This window comes from Muntiacus reevesi, unplaced genomic scaffold (genome assembly GCF_963930625.1).
Source record: "Muntiacus reevesi unplaced genomic scaffold, mMunRee1.1 SCAFFOLD_127, whole genome shotgun sequence".
Taxonomy (NCBI): domain Eukaryota; kingdom Metazoa; phylum Chordata; class Mammalia; order Artiodactyla; family Cervidae; genus Muntiacus; species Muntiacus reevesi.
Genome location: NW_027078012.1, coordinates 52,078 through 65,171, shown reverse-complemented (window position 1 = coordinate 65,171; position 13,094 = coordinate 52,078). Strand labels below are relative to the sequence as shown.

Below are 13,094 nucleotides of genomic sequence, written 5' to 3'. Positions count from 1 at the left end.
AATCTTCTCACCCAGGGATCTTATTTATTTTTAGCAACAGAGACATCAGTGGTTTAATGGAAGGGGGATCTTACACACCTGAAACAAAGTCCTGGAGTGATACCCTACCATGTGTGACGGATGGCAGGCAGGACACGCAGCAGGCTTCCCTCTTGGGTGGAAGGGGAGAGTGCCAGTTACACAGTGATGTCAGGCTGGCTCATCAGTTACCAGGGAAAGCCACAGAGGGGGAATGCCCTTCACTGCCCCAGTGATCAGCACAGACAATAGCTGGGGCCAGGGGCAAGTGTGTGGGAAGGTCAGGCTTGTATGCAGGGTGCAGGGGAAGCAGGCATTCACAGGATGTACAGACAGCAAGAGTGGTCTGACTACTCACTTCACTCCTCCATACCCTGCAGGACCTTACAATCTTAGTTGGCCCCTCTTCTGTGATATCCCTGGCATCGCTGCAACCAGATAACACAAATACAATGCAGAGAGCCACACAGGCTTTTCTACTTCTAGGGCCCCATAGTGTGTCCTTTAGCAATTTTATATTTTTCTTCATGTGGTCTGTGTTTGGTATTTTAAAATTTCCTGTCATTATGAAGAGATCATTCTACCCAATTTCCATTTCCAAATGGTAGTCATTGCTAATAGAGAAACCCTAATGTATCTTAACTCCAGCCACCCTACTGAGTTCTCTCATTAGCTGAAAAACTTTTTGGCTCTTCACCATGGTTTTTCTAGGTAGACAACAATGTAGTTTACAAATGACAATTATTTGCTCTCTTCCCTTCTAGTTGGAAAATAGTGCAGTAGTTAAACAATTTGTTTTCTTTCTACCTGAATTAGTGGAACCTCCAAACAAAGTTAAGTAATAGTGATGAGAGCAAGCGGCAAACCATGTTAATGACTGCAAAGGTAATAATCTAATTATTTCTCTATTTTCTCAATCTAATATAATGTTGGCTTCTGTTTCTGGTACATAATTGTTTTTAAAAAAAACTTTCACTCTATTTTTATTTTACTTGGAATTTTTATCCATCTTTTCCTTGCAAAGGAGGTAACACATTTTTTTCTCATGGCCTCAGGCCTTCTTGGAATTCACTTTCATGTTCGTTAGCTGACCATTCTAGTCTTACGTGCTGAGTCACTCAAGCAGAGTTATGAGGGAGAGAATTACTATGGACAATTATTTTCATTATTCCCATTACCTAATTATTAGTGTTTGTAAGAGTTGCATACTACTAATGTAATAATTTAATAACTACCCAAATGGTGGACACTGCAATCGTCTCTCTCTCTCTGTCTTACAGTGTTGTGATGAATAGCATAAAATCCATACTTATATTCTTGCTGCTTTAACTCGACATTCCTGGAGGACATATTCTGAGAGTCTTACAGAATTACTATGTCAGAGGGTACAAACATTTTAACTTTGACAGGTAGTGCTACAGAGTCCTTCAGGACTGTACCAGTTTATTCTTACAACAGGCAGACAACGATGCTTCATATTACAATCTCTCAAAATCTCACCAGTATTACATGACACTAAACTTTAAAGCTTTTGCCAGCCTGATAGGCAGAAAATTAACCAACCAAACAAGAAACCACCACCACAAACAAAAAACAACATTATTGTATGTTACTTTTCCCTGATAACTAGTGACGTTTAAGTATATTTTAACAATGATTTATTAACCACTTGTACTTTTGTGATGGGACTACTCATACCTTCTGATTATTTTCCTCTTTGGTTGTCTTGTTTTCAATTGATTTGTCGGTGCTCCCTGTATATTAGGGATAGTAACTCCTCATATGTACTGCAAATACTTCCATTTTTGCTTTGTGTACAATATCTCTTTAGCCCTAAGCTTAATATATTTCCAGAATAAATGAATGTTTGCTGTATTTATAAAATATGGACTAAAAATTCCTTAGAATATTAACTAGCAAAAGAACACTATATTCCAGAACAAAATTAAAATGAATACATCTGCACATATCTGGACAAAATGGCCAAGAAAGAACTCAAGTTAACCTGTTCTAGAGTAAGCTGTCTGGAATATACTTATTTATATTTATACATTAATACAGACATTTTCATATCAACATCTCATTTCTTAAGAACCTCTAAAAGCAAACACATTAACAGATATAGAAAAACATGTATACAGTATTCCATAAATTCACATTCTAAAAACGCAAATTCATATAAACCAGAGTAAAATTTCTCATAGTTTTTCTATCAACAAACAAAATCTGCCTGGTATTTTAAAATAATTTCATGAAAACACCAACTGTTACAAATACTAAATCTGTATTAATTGTATCATATAATTTAAAGTATCTTTGGAAATTCATTATATATTCTTGATTCCATACCACTTATATGGTGATAAATACCTTCTCCCAATATGTAACTTATCTTTTCACCTTTTTATTTTCTTCTTTTGGCCGTGCCATTTTGGCTTGCGGGATCTTAGTTCTCTGACCACAGACTGAACTCAGGGCCTGGCAGTAACAGCACTGAGTCCAAACAAATGGACAGACAGGGAATTCCCAAACATGCTTTTTCCCCTTTTCATTTTCTTTAAGGTACCTAATATAAGATAAATTCTTAATTTTAAAATAGTAGAATTTTACCAGTCTTTATAATTAGTCTAATGTCTTAAGAAATCCTTTCTTATGCCAATATTCTTTCTTTACATAGTTGAGGGTAGAAACATGAGAATGTTCTCCATTCAATTTGTTTCTCTTCCCAAGGTTCTTTTTATATGTTTCTCTCCTCGAATGAGACTTTCCTTTTTTCATTACACAAACACAGAAGTAAAAATCTCAAAGGATAACTGAAGTTAGCTAGCAACTAATAAGATGACCAGAATTGAATTCTTCTTCCCTCTTATAATTCCAAGGCATAGCAGAACAGTATCCGAGAATTGAAATATGAAGGCAGAATTATGTGAATACTGGTTATGCTTCCCAGCAGCCATAGTAAACTATTCTTATTTTGAACTAGTGCCAAAGTAAAGATAGACTTTAAAAAATCTTTAAGAATAAAACTTAACCAAAGTTAACAGAGCTGTAATTCATTAGATTCTTCATAGAAATCTACCTACTACTGTTTCATAGTTTAATAATAAATATGTTACCTGTGCTCGTTTTTCCATATCCTGGCAACTACCTAGTTGTTCTTCCATTGCAACTCTGATTTGCCTTGCCTCGTATTCCAACTGCCTTCTGGTCATATCTGTTTGTAAGGAAAACTAAAACCACAAGTAAAATGGAAATGTTAATATCTTGTGTTTATCAGTAAAAATAAAAAAGCATATAAGTATCCATAAAGAAAATGAATAAACAAATACATAAGTTATCATAAGAAAGTTATTTTTTACTCTAAGAAGTCCTAAAACTTGATGATCACTGCTAGGCTCAGCCTGGCTTTCTGATGTGAAGTCAAGAGTTGAAACACTTTTACTGCCCCACAGTCACAAATAGTTTTAATTAAATTGTACTAGCTCTTTAAAATATATATATTTATCCAGTTAAGGTAAGCCTATTTTCAGTTACCTTACAATTCTTCTGCCCTGAAGAAGCACTACTTTGAACTGTTAAAAATTAGAATATTAATGTGGACAAAATAGAAAAATCAAGGATCAGGTCCATCATCCTTAAGTTTATACCTCACTTCAGGATTCTTATGTACATGGAGACTAAATAGAGAGAACTTTCCCACATGTAAAGTAAAGAAGACAGAATAAAGAAAAGCTTTTATATAAAAATAAATTGCAAGATAGCACAAACTTTTTGGTAAAAATATAAATATGAACCAAAGTTGAAACAAACCAAAAAAAGTACTTCTTCATGGAGTGGGTGTTAGTGCATTCAAAACTTTATTAGCCCTCTTAACTACAATTCCAGATGTTGTGGTAACTGCTAGGTATAAAAAATGAAAAAAGGAGAAGGCAAAGAAACTTACAAAGACATGCTCCAAGGCTAAAAGAACAGCTGGACAAAATAATGAGTGACAGTTATAACAGACCACGAAGGGAATAAGGAAGTGCTGTAGATTCTTCATGCTCTGTAAGTCCAATAAAAAGCTGCATGTGGGCAATTCCCTGGAGGTCCAGGGGTTAGGACTCCACACACTCACTGTCAAGGGTGAAGGTCTGATCCCTGATCAGAAACTAAGATCCTACATACACACACACACACACACACACACACACACACACACACAGACAGACAAAAGCTGCATGTGTATGTGTCTGACTCAGAAGAGCATTCTGTAGGCCTAAGAATCCCAAAATGTGTTGTCAGGTTAAGTTAGAGAAGCTTTCACCCTTTCCCCTTGCAATATACAGACGACATATGCAGGATGCGTTCCTATAGGCATATCCACATTATGTGTTGCAACACAGTTGAAATAGTCTCCATGCTGTGAGTCATGTTATAACTACACTTATTTGTCCTCCACTTCCAAAAATCCCTTGCGCAAAAGGTTGAAGATGACACATTATATTACAATAACGTGGTTTATATTTGATGTTTTAAGCAATGCCTGGTAACCTGATAAGTATTTCTATATGAAAGCATTCTTAACCTGCCTTCCCAATATAAAATAAAAATTTTGTGAATTTAAAAATATTTATGAAATATAAGCAATTTACATTTGCTAATGTTGCCTAATGGTCTATAATGTCTTACATATCCTCTTAAATAAATGTGACTGACTATATGGTAAATTAATATGGGAATGAGCTGACAACTGATCTTTGTTTCAGGTATTAACCAATTGCTCTTGAACTGTTTCATACACAACTGCATGCAGACAGCTAGACTCTAAATACTGTACATTTTAATTACCAAAGTGAATGTTAAGCAAAACAGTGCTTTAATATTAAGAGCAACGATCCCTTCAAACCCTACTGAGTTCCTAATCCTCATACGTCCACACTCTCTATGAACTGTTCTTTCACTTGTGGTGTCTCCTTAGCTCCCAAAATGATGTTAACGACATTGTCAGGAAGGGAGATTCTTTCCCTCTCACAACCTGGATAAGTTTGTGCTCAGGAGGCTGACCACTGAAGTTTCTAGTTCTAGCTCCCGCCAGACAATGCCCACCCATGCAGGAATGTGATTAACTGCGTGTTCTGGAAAAGGTTTTTCCTTCATTGTTACTTCTTCTTTTATAATGTCCTCTCAAAACTATTAGAAAATGAAAAATCTAAGCTAAGAGTGGAAGATTAATTTTAACTGGCCTATTTCTAAAAAATTGTTTTAAAATTTATGGGTAACAGTTAAAATAAAGTCTTATTTAAAATTATTAATGTATTTCAGAAATGTTCTTATACGTGTCACCCCATGAATAGAACAGTTGACTTGGAGAGCTTGGGTGGGGAGGGAGAGGCTGACAGAATTAAGTTATTTTTTACATAGTTATATTAGCAAAACAAACAACTTTTAGTGCTTGCAAAAAGCTCTAACATCTGTGCCAACAGCTACTGTCATTTACAATAACTAGAATAGGACTCAGGTTATCTCAAAGATACTTTCACTGCAAAAACCATCTGGCACAAGTCCTGTAATATAGTTCAAAAAACAGACAGATGGTAGTAAACATTTCTACAGAGTATCTTTGGTAATTCAACACGTCAAATAATAAAACACCTAGTTGAATCCTGAATCTTTTAGTTTTATCATCTCTACATACAAAATTCATTGACTATATATTTATGTTGAAGTTGGATAAAACATATTACAGTTTACAAATAACTATATAGTTATAAACTTATATACACTTTCAGATATAAAAATAAGTTATTTTGTCAAGTTACTTACATTTTCAGTTAAAGGAAGGCTATCTGTTCTTTTAGTGAGATTCTGAAGTTGAGCATAATACCAGTCTTTTTCCTTTTCTTCTTTGTCAAGGTCAGCAAGAAGCAATGATCTGTTTTTCAAAAAAAAGTTAAGTTTACACAATGCTAATATGGAGCACATAACAGCAACTCTCATAAGCTATAACTGTAATGTTTTCTATTTAAAGTAATATAATAAATAAGTGAGAATTTGACTAATTTTAGATTTCTGAAGGTGGGACTTAGATTACAGTCATTAAAATTTGAATATTAAAAGTTTTAAACTTTTTCAGCTAAATAAGATGGCAACCATTCTTACTAGAATATTTACATTTCAACCAAATGCTTTCTTCACATTTAGAGTCTACGAATTTGATGTTGGTATACAGTTAAAAGTATAGATTTAATAAAACTCAAATATAAGAATAAAAAGTATAATAAAGGAGCAAAGAAAAGCAGTAATTATGCAAAAAATAAATTTAGAGTATAGGGAACTATTGCACGTAGCTTTCAGCTTCTTATTAGTCAAAATAAGAAATATATTATCACTGTGTGGTAACAGGAGGTTGTTCTGAGGGAGAGAGACATTTTCTTAGGCTTGGAATCTGAAGATGAACTTGTTACATAATTTCTGACAACCCAATCGATGATGTCCTCAATAACAACCTATATCAATATTCTATATCAATACTCTGTATCTGATCAATATAAACATAAATGCAAAATAAAGGGTTAAGAGGAAAAAATCAGTAGGTACAAGAAGTATATGATCTATGTCCTTTTTTGTGACTCCTTCCCTAAGCGACCACTATTATTCTCTTATATTTATTTCCAGAGACATTCTATAAAAATGAAAGAATATATGTGTACATATGTACATGTACATTTTAAAACATAAATAATAGCATATTATTATCTGTGCTGTCTTACAACTTTTTACCACTTAAAAGTCTATCTTGGAGATCATTCTTGTACCAGAATATAAAAAGGTCCTATGTGGTTTTTTGCTAGCTGCAAAGATATTTATGAATCCATAAAAGAATAAATAATAACTGGTTCTATGTTAGAGGGCATTTAGGGTCTTTCTAATCTTTTGCTATTATAAACAGTGCTTCATTGAATATACTTATATATAACTTCATTGTACAAATATGCAAGCATGTGTAGATGACAAATTCCTAGGATATGTAAACTTTTAACTTACTGTCCTTACTAGATATTGTACCAATTTATGCTTCTGCCACCTTTGACAATATAAATGCTTCATCAAACCTTTTAGATTCTTTTACATTTCTAGGGTTTAAAAAATGGTATATCATTATGGACTTCCTTGTTTTCAGCCACACTGCACAGCTTGTGGGATCTTAGTTTCCAGACCATGGATGGAACCCCAGCTCATGGCATTAGAAGTGCAGAGTCCTAACCACTGGACCAAAAGGGAATTCCCTATCACTATGGGTTTGTTTGTTGTTTTTTTTTTTTTTTTTTTCACTATGGTTTTAATTTGATTTCTTTTAGTATAGGTAAGTGTAAGCATTTTTCCAAGTTTAAAACCCATTTTTATTTCCTTTTCTGTGACTTTTTCTTATTTATAGGACCTCTTCTGTATTAAGAATGATAGTACTCTGTCAGTTATAAATATATTTTCTCAGTGACTCACTTGAATATGAGGATATTTTTTATTACAGCTTCTGGGCTTCACTCTTACCGAGTCATTCCCCACTCTGACTCTGTTATTAATACTTTAAAATTCTATTTGATTGTATTTTCTTGATGAATAAGTATGCATGTATGTGGAAGGTTCTACTCTTGCTAAACTTTCCATTCTTTACTGAGAAGCAACTTAAAAAATAAGAATAAGCCTTCACTTTTTGCTGCGGCAACCTCAGTAGTGGGGGAATTCATGGGAAGAAGCCAGCTCCTGGTTACGATGTGCCAACCTGGGGCAGAGGTGCTGACCATTGAGAAGCTGCCCTCTCCCTTCCATTTTTGACAACAGGAGCAGGAGAAAGCAGTGCAGAAATCCTGAACCCCTTCCACAGGCTGGGTATTACCACTAGCAAAAACATGAGATCTGATCCTATTTTTTTAATGATCCCTGGTGAGCACCTGCAGGACCCACCAGGACCAAGGCAAGGGAACAAGGGACAGAGGGAGATGCTATTTCTTCTGATTAATCTTCAATAAATTGGCCTATTTAATCAAGATCTGGTGCTAAAAGTGCTCAAATGAATAAGCTAATTTTAGTGATGGTACTGGAGTGAGAAAAACGTTAAGGAGAATAGGGCCAAGTTGTTGCTATCAAGTTTTAAGACTGAACTCTGGCAAAATACTCTTGGGAAGCCAAAGTCAAGAGCCAACATGGTAACAAGTGGCTAACTGATAGGAACTGATCTTATAACTCAAATCACTGTATTTAAGGCTCAAAACTGAAACAAGGCACAGACTCAGAAGCTGGTGGGTCTTTGTTGTTTAGCATATTGAAGGCGTATTTAGTGACTGTCAACAGTCTTCTTTAAAATGTAAATGTTAGCTAGGAAGTTAGACATAAACAAGGGGAGGCCTGGCTGAAAGGGATGCAAACTGATCTCTGACCTCCATCCCAGACACACCCATGAGAGCTCACAGATGCTACAAAATAACCACAGAGACTTTTCAACACATGGGCCCTGGGCACACAGTGGACAGAAAACCACCATAGGGACTTCTCCAAGTAACTTTAGGCAGTTAGGGGACCATTAAGGGCTCATGAATATTCTACATCTAATTATAAGATGGCATTAGGCGAAGACACATGGGAAGGCATAAACAACACAGCCTGCTGTTATATAACTTGAAACTGTCAATCGGCCTTGAATGTTTGACCATTTGCATTCCTCTCATTGATTGGTGGCGGGTACAAGCCCTACTCTGCACCAGGCATGTCCAAAAGGAGGAGACTGGACACATCAAAGAGGACCAAGAGGGATCCACAGGGAAGATGAGGAGGGCTCCTTTGGGAGTATCTTACTAATAAAAGGTCTGTCCGCTTGAGCTGAACTGAGCTGTAACTTGCCTGATGTTCTATACCTTTTGGTCCATTGCTCCAAATTTTTGCTGCAATGAGACAAGAACCAAGGAAGATAAATAAACTCATCTGACATAAATTTCATGTCTTCTTAGTCCTCTAGCTAACTCAGGATCATCTAGAAGAACATGGCACATGTATCAGGCATTTAAATATTTGTTAAAAAGTATTACTGGCTAATGTGACAATAACTATTTGGGTGTATCAGACAAGAGTACTAAGGAGTTTTTAAAAAATATCTAATTTCATCCTCACAGCATCTTTTAACTGGAAAACTGAGGTTCAAAAAGGTCATGGAGCTTCCCTGGCTGCAGAGCGATTAAGAATCCTCCTGCCAGCGCAGGGACTCAGGTCTGACCCCTGGTCCTGGAAGATCCCACATGCCCAGAGGGTAACTAAGCCCACGCGTCACAACCACTGAAGCCTGTGCTCCCTAGAGCCCGTGTGGCAGAACAAGACCCCATTCTCTGCAACTAGAGAAAGCACCTGTGCAGCAAGGAATACCCAACACAGTCAAAAACAAAAATAAATTAAGAAAAAAAAAAGGGTATGCATCTGGGCTTGAGTTCTGGCTTGAGTGTTTTCTAACACTTATGTCACTTAAACTTACTGTATCTATAGGTAATACAGAGAACAAGGAAAAAAAGATACAGAGGTAGTTCTCTGACTTAAGGGATGTCTAGAAAGAAAGAACAGAAAAACAGAGGGGGTAAAATCATCAAAGAAATAACAGAATTTTCAAAAGTTGAAGAAAATAAATTTCCAGATCAAAAGGGCACAGTGAGTAGTATCCAGTATGATGAATCAAGAAAACACATATCAAGGTACTCTAAAAACTTCAGAAAAATGACTTCCTGCAAAGGAACGTGAATTAAGACTGATATGCAATTTCTCATCAGTGACACTGATTATAAAGAAGGAAAATGAGTTTGAGCCTAGACCTAGCCAAACTATCATTCAAGTACAAGAGCAAAACACAGATTTTGTCCCATAAACAAGGGCTAAATCTACCTTCAAACAACGGTGGGAGCCAGGAGGACACAGGGTATTGACAACTACATACACACACACTCTTTGTGAATAAAATTAGGCCTTTATCACATAAAGCAAAGCAAGTTCTTAGGAAAACTGGCATGCTCACATGCCTCTTGACAGAGTTCAAAGGGGACAAAGCGATGGAAGAATGTACACTCCAATTAGCTTCTGGTTTTTCAGGACACTGTTTCCTAGACTCTCAGAAAGAGTCCTGGTTCAAGATATGAAACAGAGATTCACTGAAACTCAAGAGATTAAAGAAAGCTTAACACTATTTCTGGCCCATGATTATTGTTATTTTTAGAGATGTACACATCTAAAACCAGAGAGAAAGTAGTAAAAGGTCTTTTGACTCTCAATGAGATATGCTGGGTATTTTCCATATGTTAATATCCATTGTTCATAACTCCACAAGGTAGAACCATATTCCTATTTTACAGAAGGAAATGACACAAAAATTTAAAGACTTGACCAAGATCCCAGAGAATTTATACATTTGGACATTTATGCAAATTAACATTTATACATTTGAGTATTTCTTGAAAGTCTAATAGAACTTTTAGGAATATCAATATAATATGGTATTAATCATGCAAAAGGAATTTATAATCTCATAGGACGTACAAAAATACTTGACCAAGTGCTTGGTAACTATATATTCTGATACTTGTAGTGTGATGATTTTAACTTCAAGAAGAAAAGAATTAACACACTAGCTCTTAGAAAGGAGAACTGATTCTCTATCAGGCAACATTTTTTTAAGAAACCAAAACTGATAAACTGCTTCATTTGTGACTCCTTGAAATAGGTCTTTAATAATGGAAACCAGTCACCTTATACTGAATCTGGTAGTCATTTAATTCATTTGAAAAGATAACCAAAAAGTCAATCAAAACGCATTACATATTTTAGCCACTGTGATTATGCATACTATTCGTACATTATTCACTGTACAGAGCATCTGAGCACTGGAGTCCCAAGAAGCTGCCTCCTTCACGTTTTCAGGTGTAAGGTAAGGACGCCCAGTAATTCATCACTCTGAGACAATGAATGGAAAATGCTCTCTAAGTGCTGCTTGTGATCCTCCAACACACGCTTCATAACTCCTATTCTGTATTGCCACAAAACGACAAAATCTAGCAAAAATTGGAGCATAAAAGTTTACTACTTAATGAAGAAATGTTACCTCTCTTTTTCAAGTTCTTCTAAATAACCGGTATTTTCTCTGCTTCCATTTACAAACCCTCTTCATGGAAATGAACCCATAGGAACGGGACTGCACTCTCCTGAGCGACTAGATACAGATCCTTCTCGGCTTCCGTAAGAATGGAGGGACATTTTTGGACCGTAGTTTCACTCCAGGGAAATTACTGCTATCTAAGTTAAGTTCTAAATAAAATACAGACAAGTTTTTATAAAACAACTGCTTTAAGTGATCTAAAATATTGCTAATGTATTATATTATCTTTTAATAATGAAACCTTAGGTTCACATTTAGCCCTCAAATTTTAAACCATTTTATAATTGAAATACATTATATATATATCACATAAAGTATGCAGGAGTACTAAATTATTGCAGTTATTGAGCAGCAGATCTATACAGGGACAGAAGAAATCCTTATCTCAAATGCTGATGACCAGAAAAATTCACTGACTACTGGTTCTAAAACAGAAACGTCCTGGAAAAAAAAAAAAACAAAAAAAACACCAGGTCAAAGCACTTATAAAAGGGTACATTTGTGGTGGTGACCATCTTGCAATATACACAAATATTGGGTCATTAAAAAATAAAAAGTGTTCATCTTTTGGTTTAGAGGCCTGCAACTATAGATTTCTATCAGAGAAAGCCACAAATGTATATGAGTGAATGAACAATTATTTATGAACAGAATAGCTAAACTTTCCCTCCAAGATAGCTTGAGTCAGTCTGGTGGGGAAAAAGTATGTTAAAGAAAAATTAGACAGAATGTGCTTTCTTAGATTCCTACTAAGTAATAATATATTTGGGGATCCAAAAGTAATTTCTCTGCCCATCTTCAATTACAATTAAAACTTACTGATTTGACATTTGAATTTTTAAGTGATAAAACAAGAAAGACATTCTTTTAAAATTCTATTTAAAATGGCTTAAAATCAGTGTTGTGTGTATATAAGTGCAAAGATAAAGCACTTCTATTCTGAATGGAACAAAGAAGGGCACTGACTCCTGGCAAAAGAGCAATGCGTTTTAGAAAGAGCTGAAAATTGTCAAGAAAGGTATCTAAAATAGTTTATTTAAAGGCAGTTAAATGTTATAACTGAAAAAATGACAAGCAAATAGACTTTTTATGTATTTGTACTTTAAAAATTACATCCTAATGCATGAGGCTAAGAAAATCCAACACCAACATTCTAATCAAGAGAAGCTGTATTTGGACACACACACCTAAAGCTGACAACTGGAGCTTAAAAAAATTACTTTAAAACACTTTTTAAAAATTTACCTTTAAGACGCTCTAATAAATCAATCTGTCCAGAAGAAGCCATAGCTTCATCTTCAATACTTCCTTGTAGTTGTTTAAGTACTTCCTGTAAAAAAGAACACAGTATCTCAATATGACGAAATTCTAAATGACTTTTTGAAGATATGATTTTAACTTTCTTGGCATTTAGGTCTGCTGGGGGAAAAAAGTTATTTCAGATCTATCTGAAAACATATAAAATGCAAAGTACTTTACATATATTACCTATTACTAATTATAAATAATAAATTACAGCCCAACAACAACAGTGATACTTTGTGGTGATGGTGATTACAAATAGTCTCCATACAGTATACACGGAATAGTTAAGATATTTGTAACTTCTGAAATAACATAACAAGGTGGATTACTCTCATTTTTCAGACAGACCAACTGAGACTCAAAAGATTTGCTGAAGACAGAAAAACTAAGCTTGTACCAACATGGCCATGAAAGACAGCAAATTAACACATTTAACACCCCAATAAATACCAAGCAGTTATATACTAAATTTATATACATTCTACTACATTGATTTATACTCAGCAGTTAAGTGACTGTATGCTGTCTCCTGACTTTTGGTCCATTGCTTCCTTTCCCATCTAAAGCCTTCTCTCAACAAATTTTTGTCAGAGGAGGTCAAAAACTT

At 35.1% G+C, this 13,094-nt stretch overlaps 1 long non-coding RNA gene across 1 annotated transcript; it reads right to left on the bottom strand.

Moving 5' to 3' along the window:
• Positions 1-8,853: 8,853 nt before the first annotated feature.
• On the bottom strand, positions 8,854-12,500 carry LOC136155389 (uncharacterized). Its single transcript, XR_010660796.1, has 3 exons — positions 12,428-12,500; positions 11,129-11,331; positions 8,854-8,936 (listed from the first exon to the last, which is right to left on the bottom strand). It is a non-coding gene; the product is annotated as an uncharacterized lncRNA (long non-coding RNA).
• Positions 12,501-13,094: the final 594 nt, after the last annotated feature.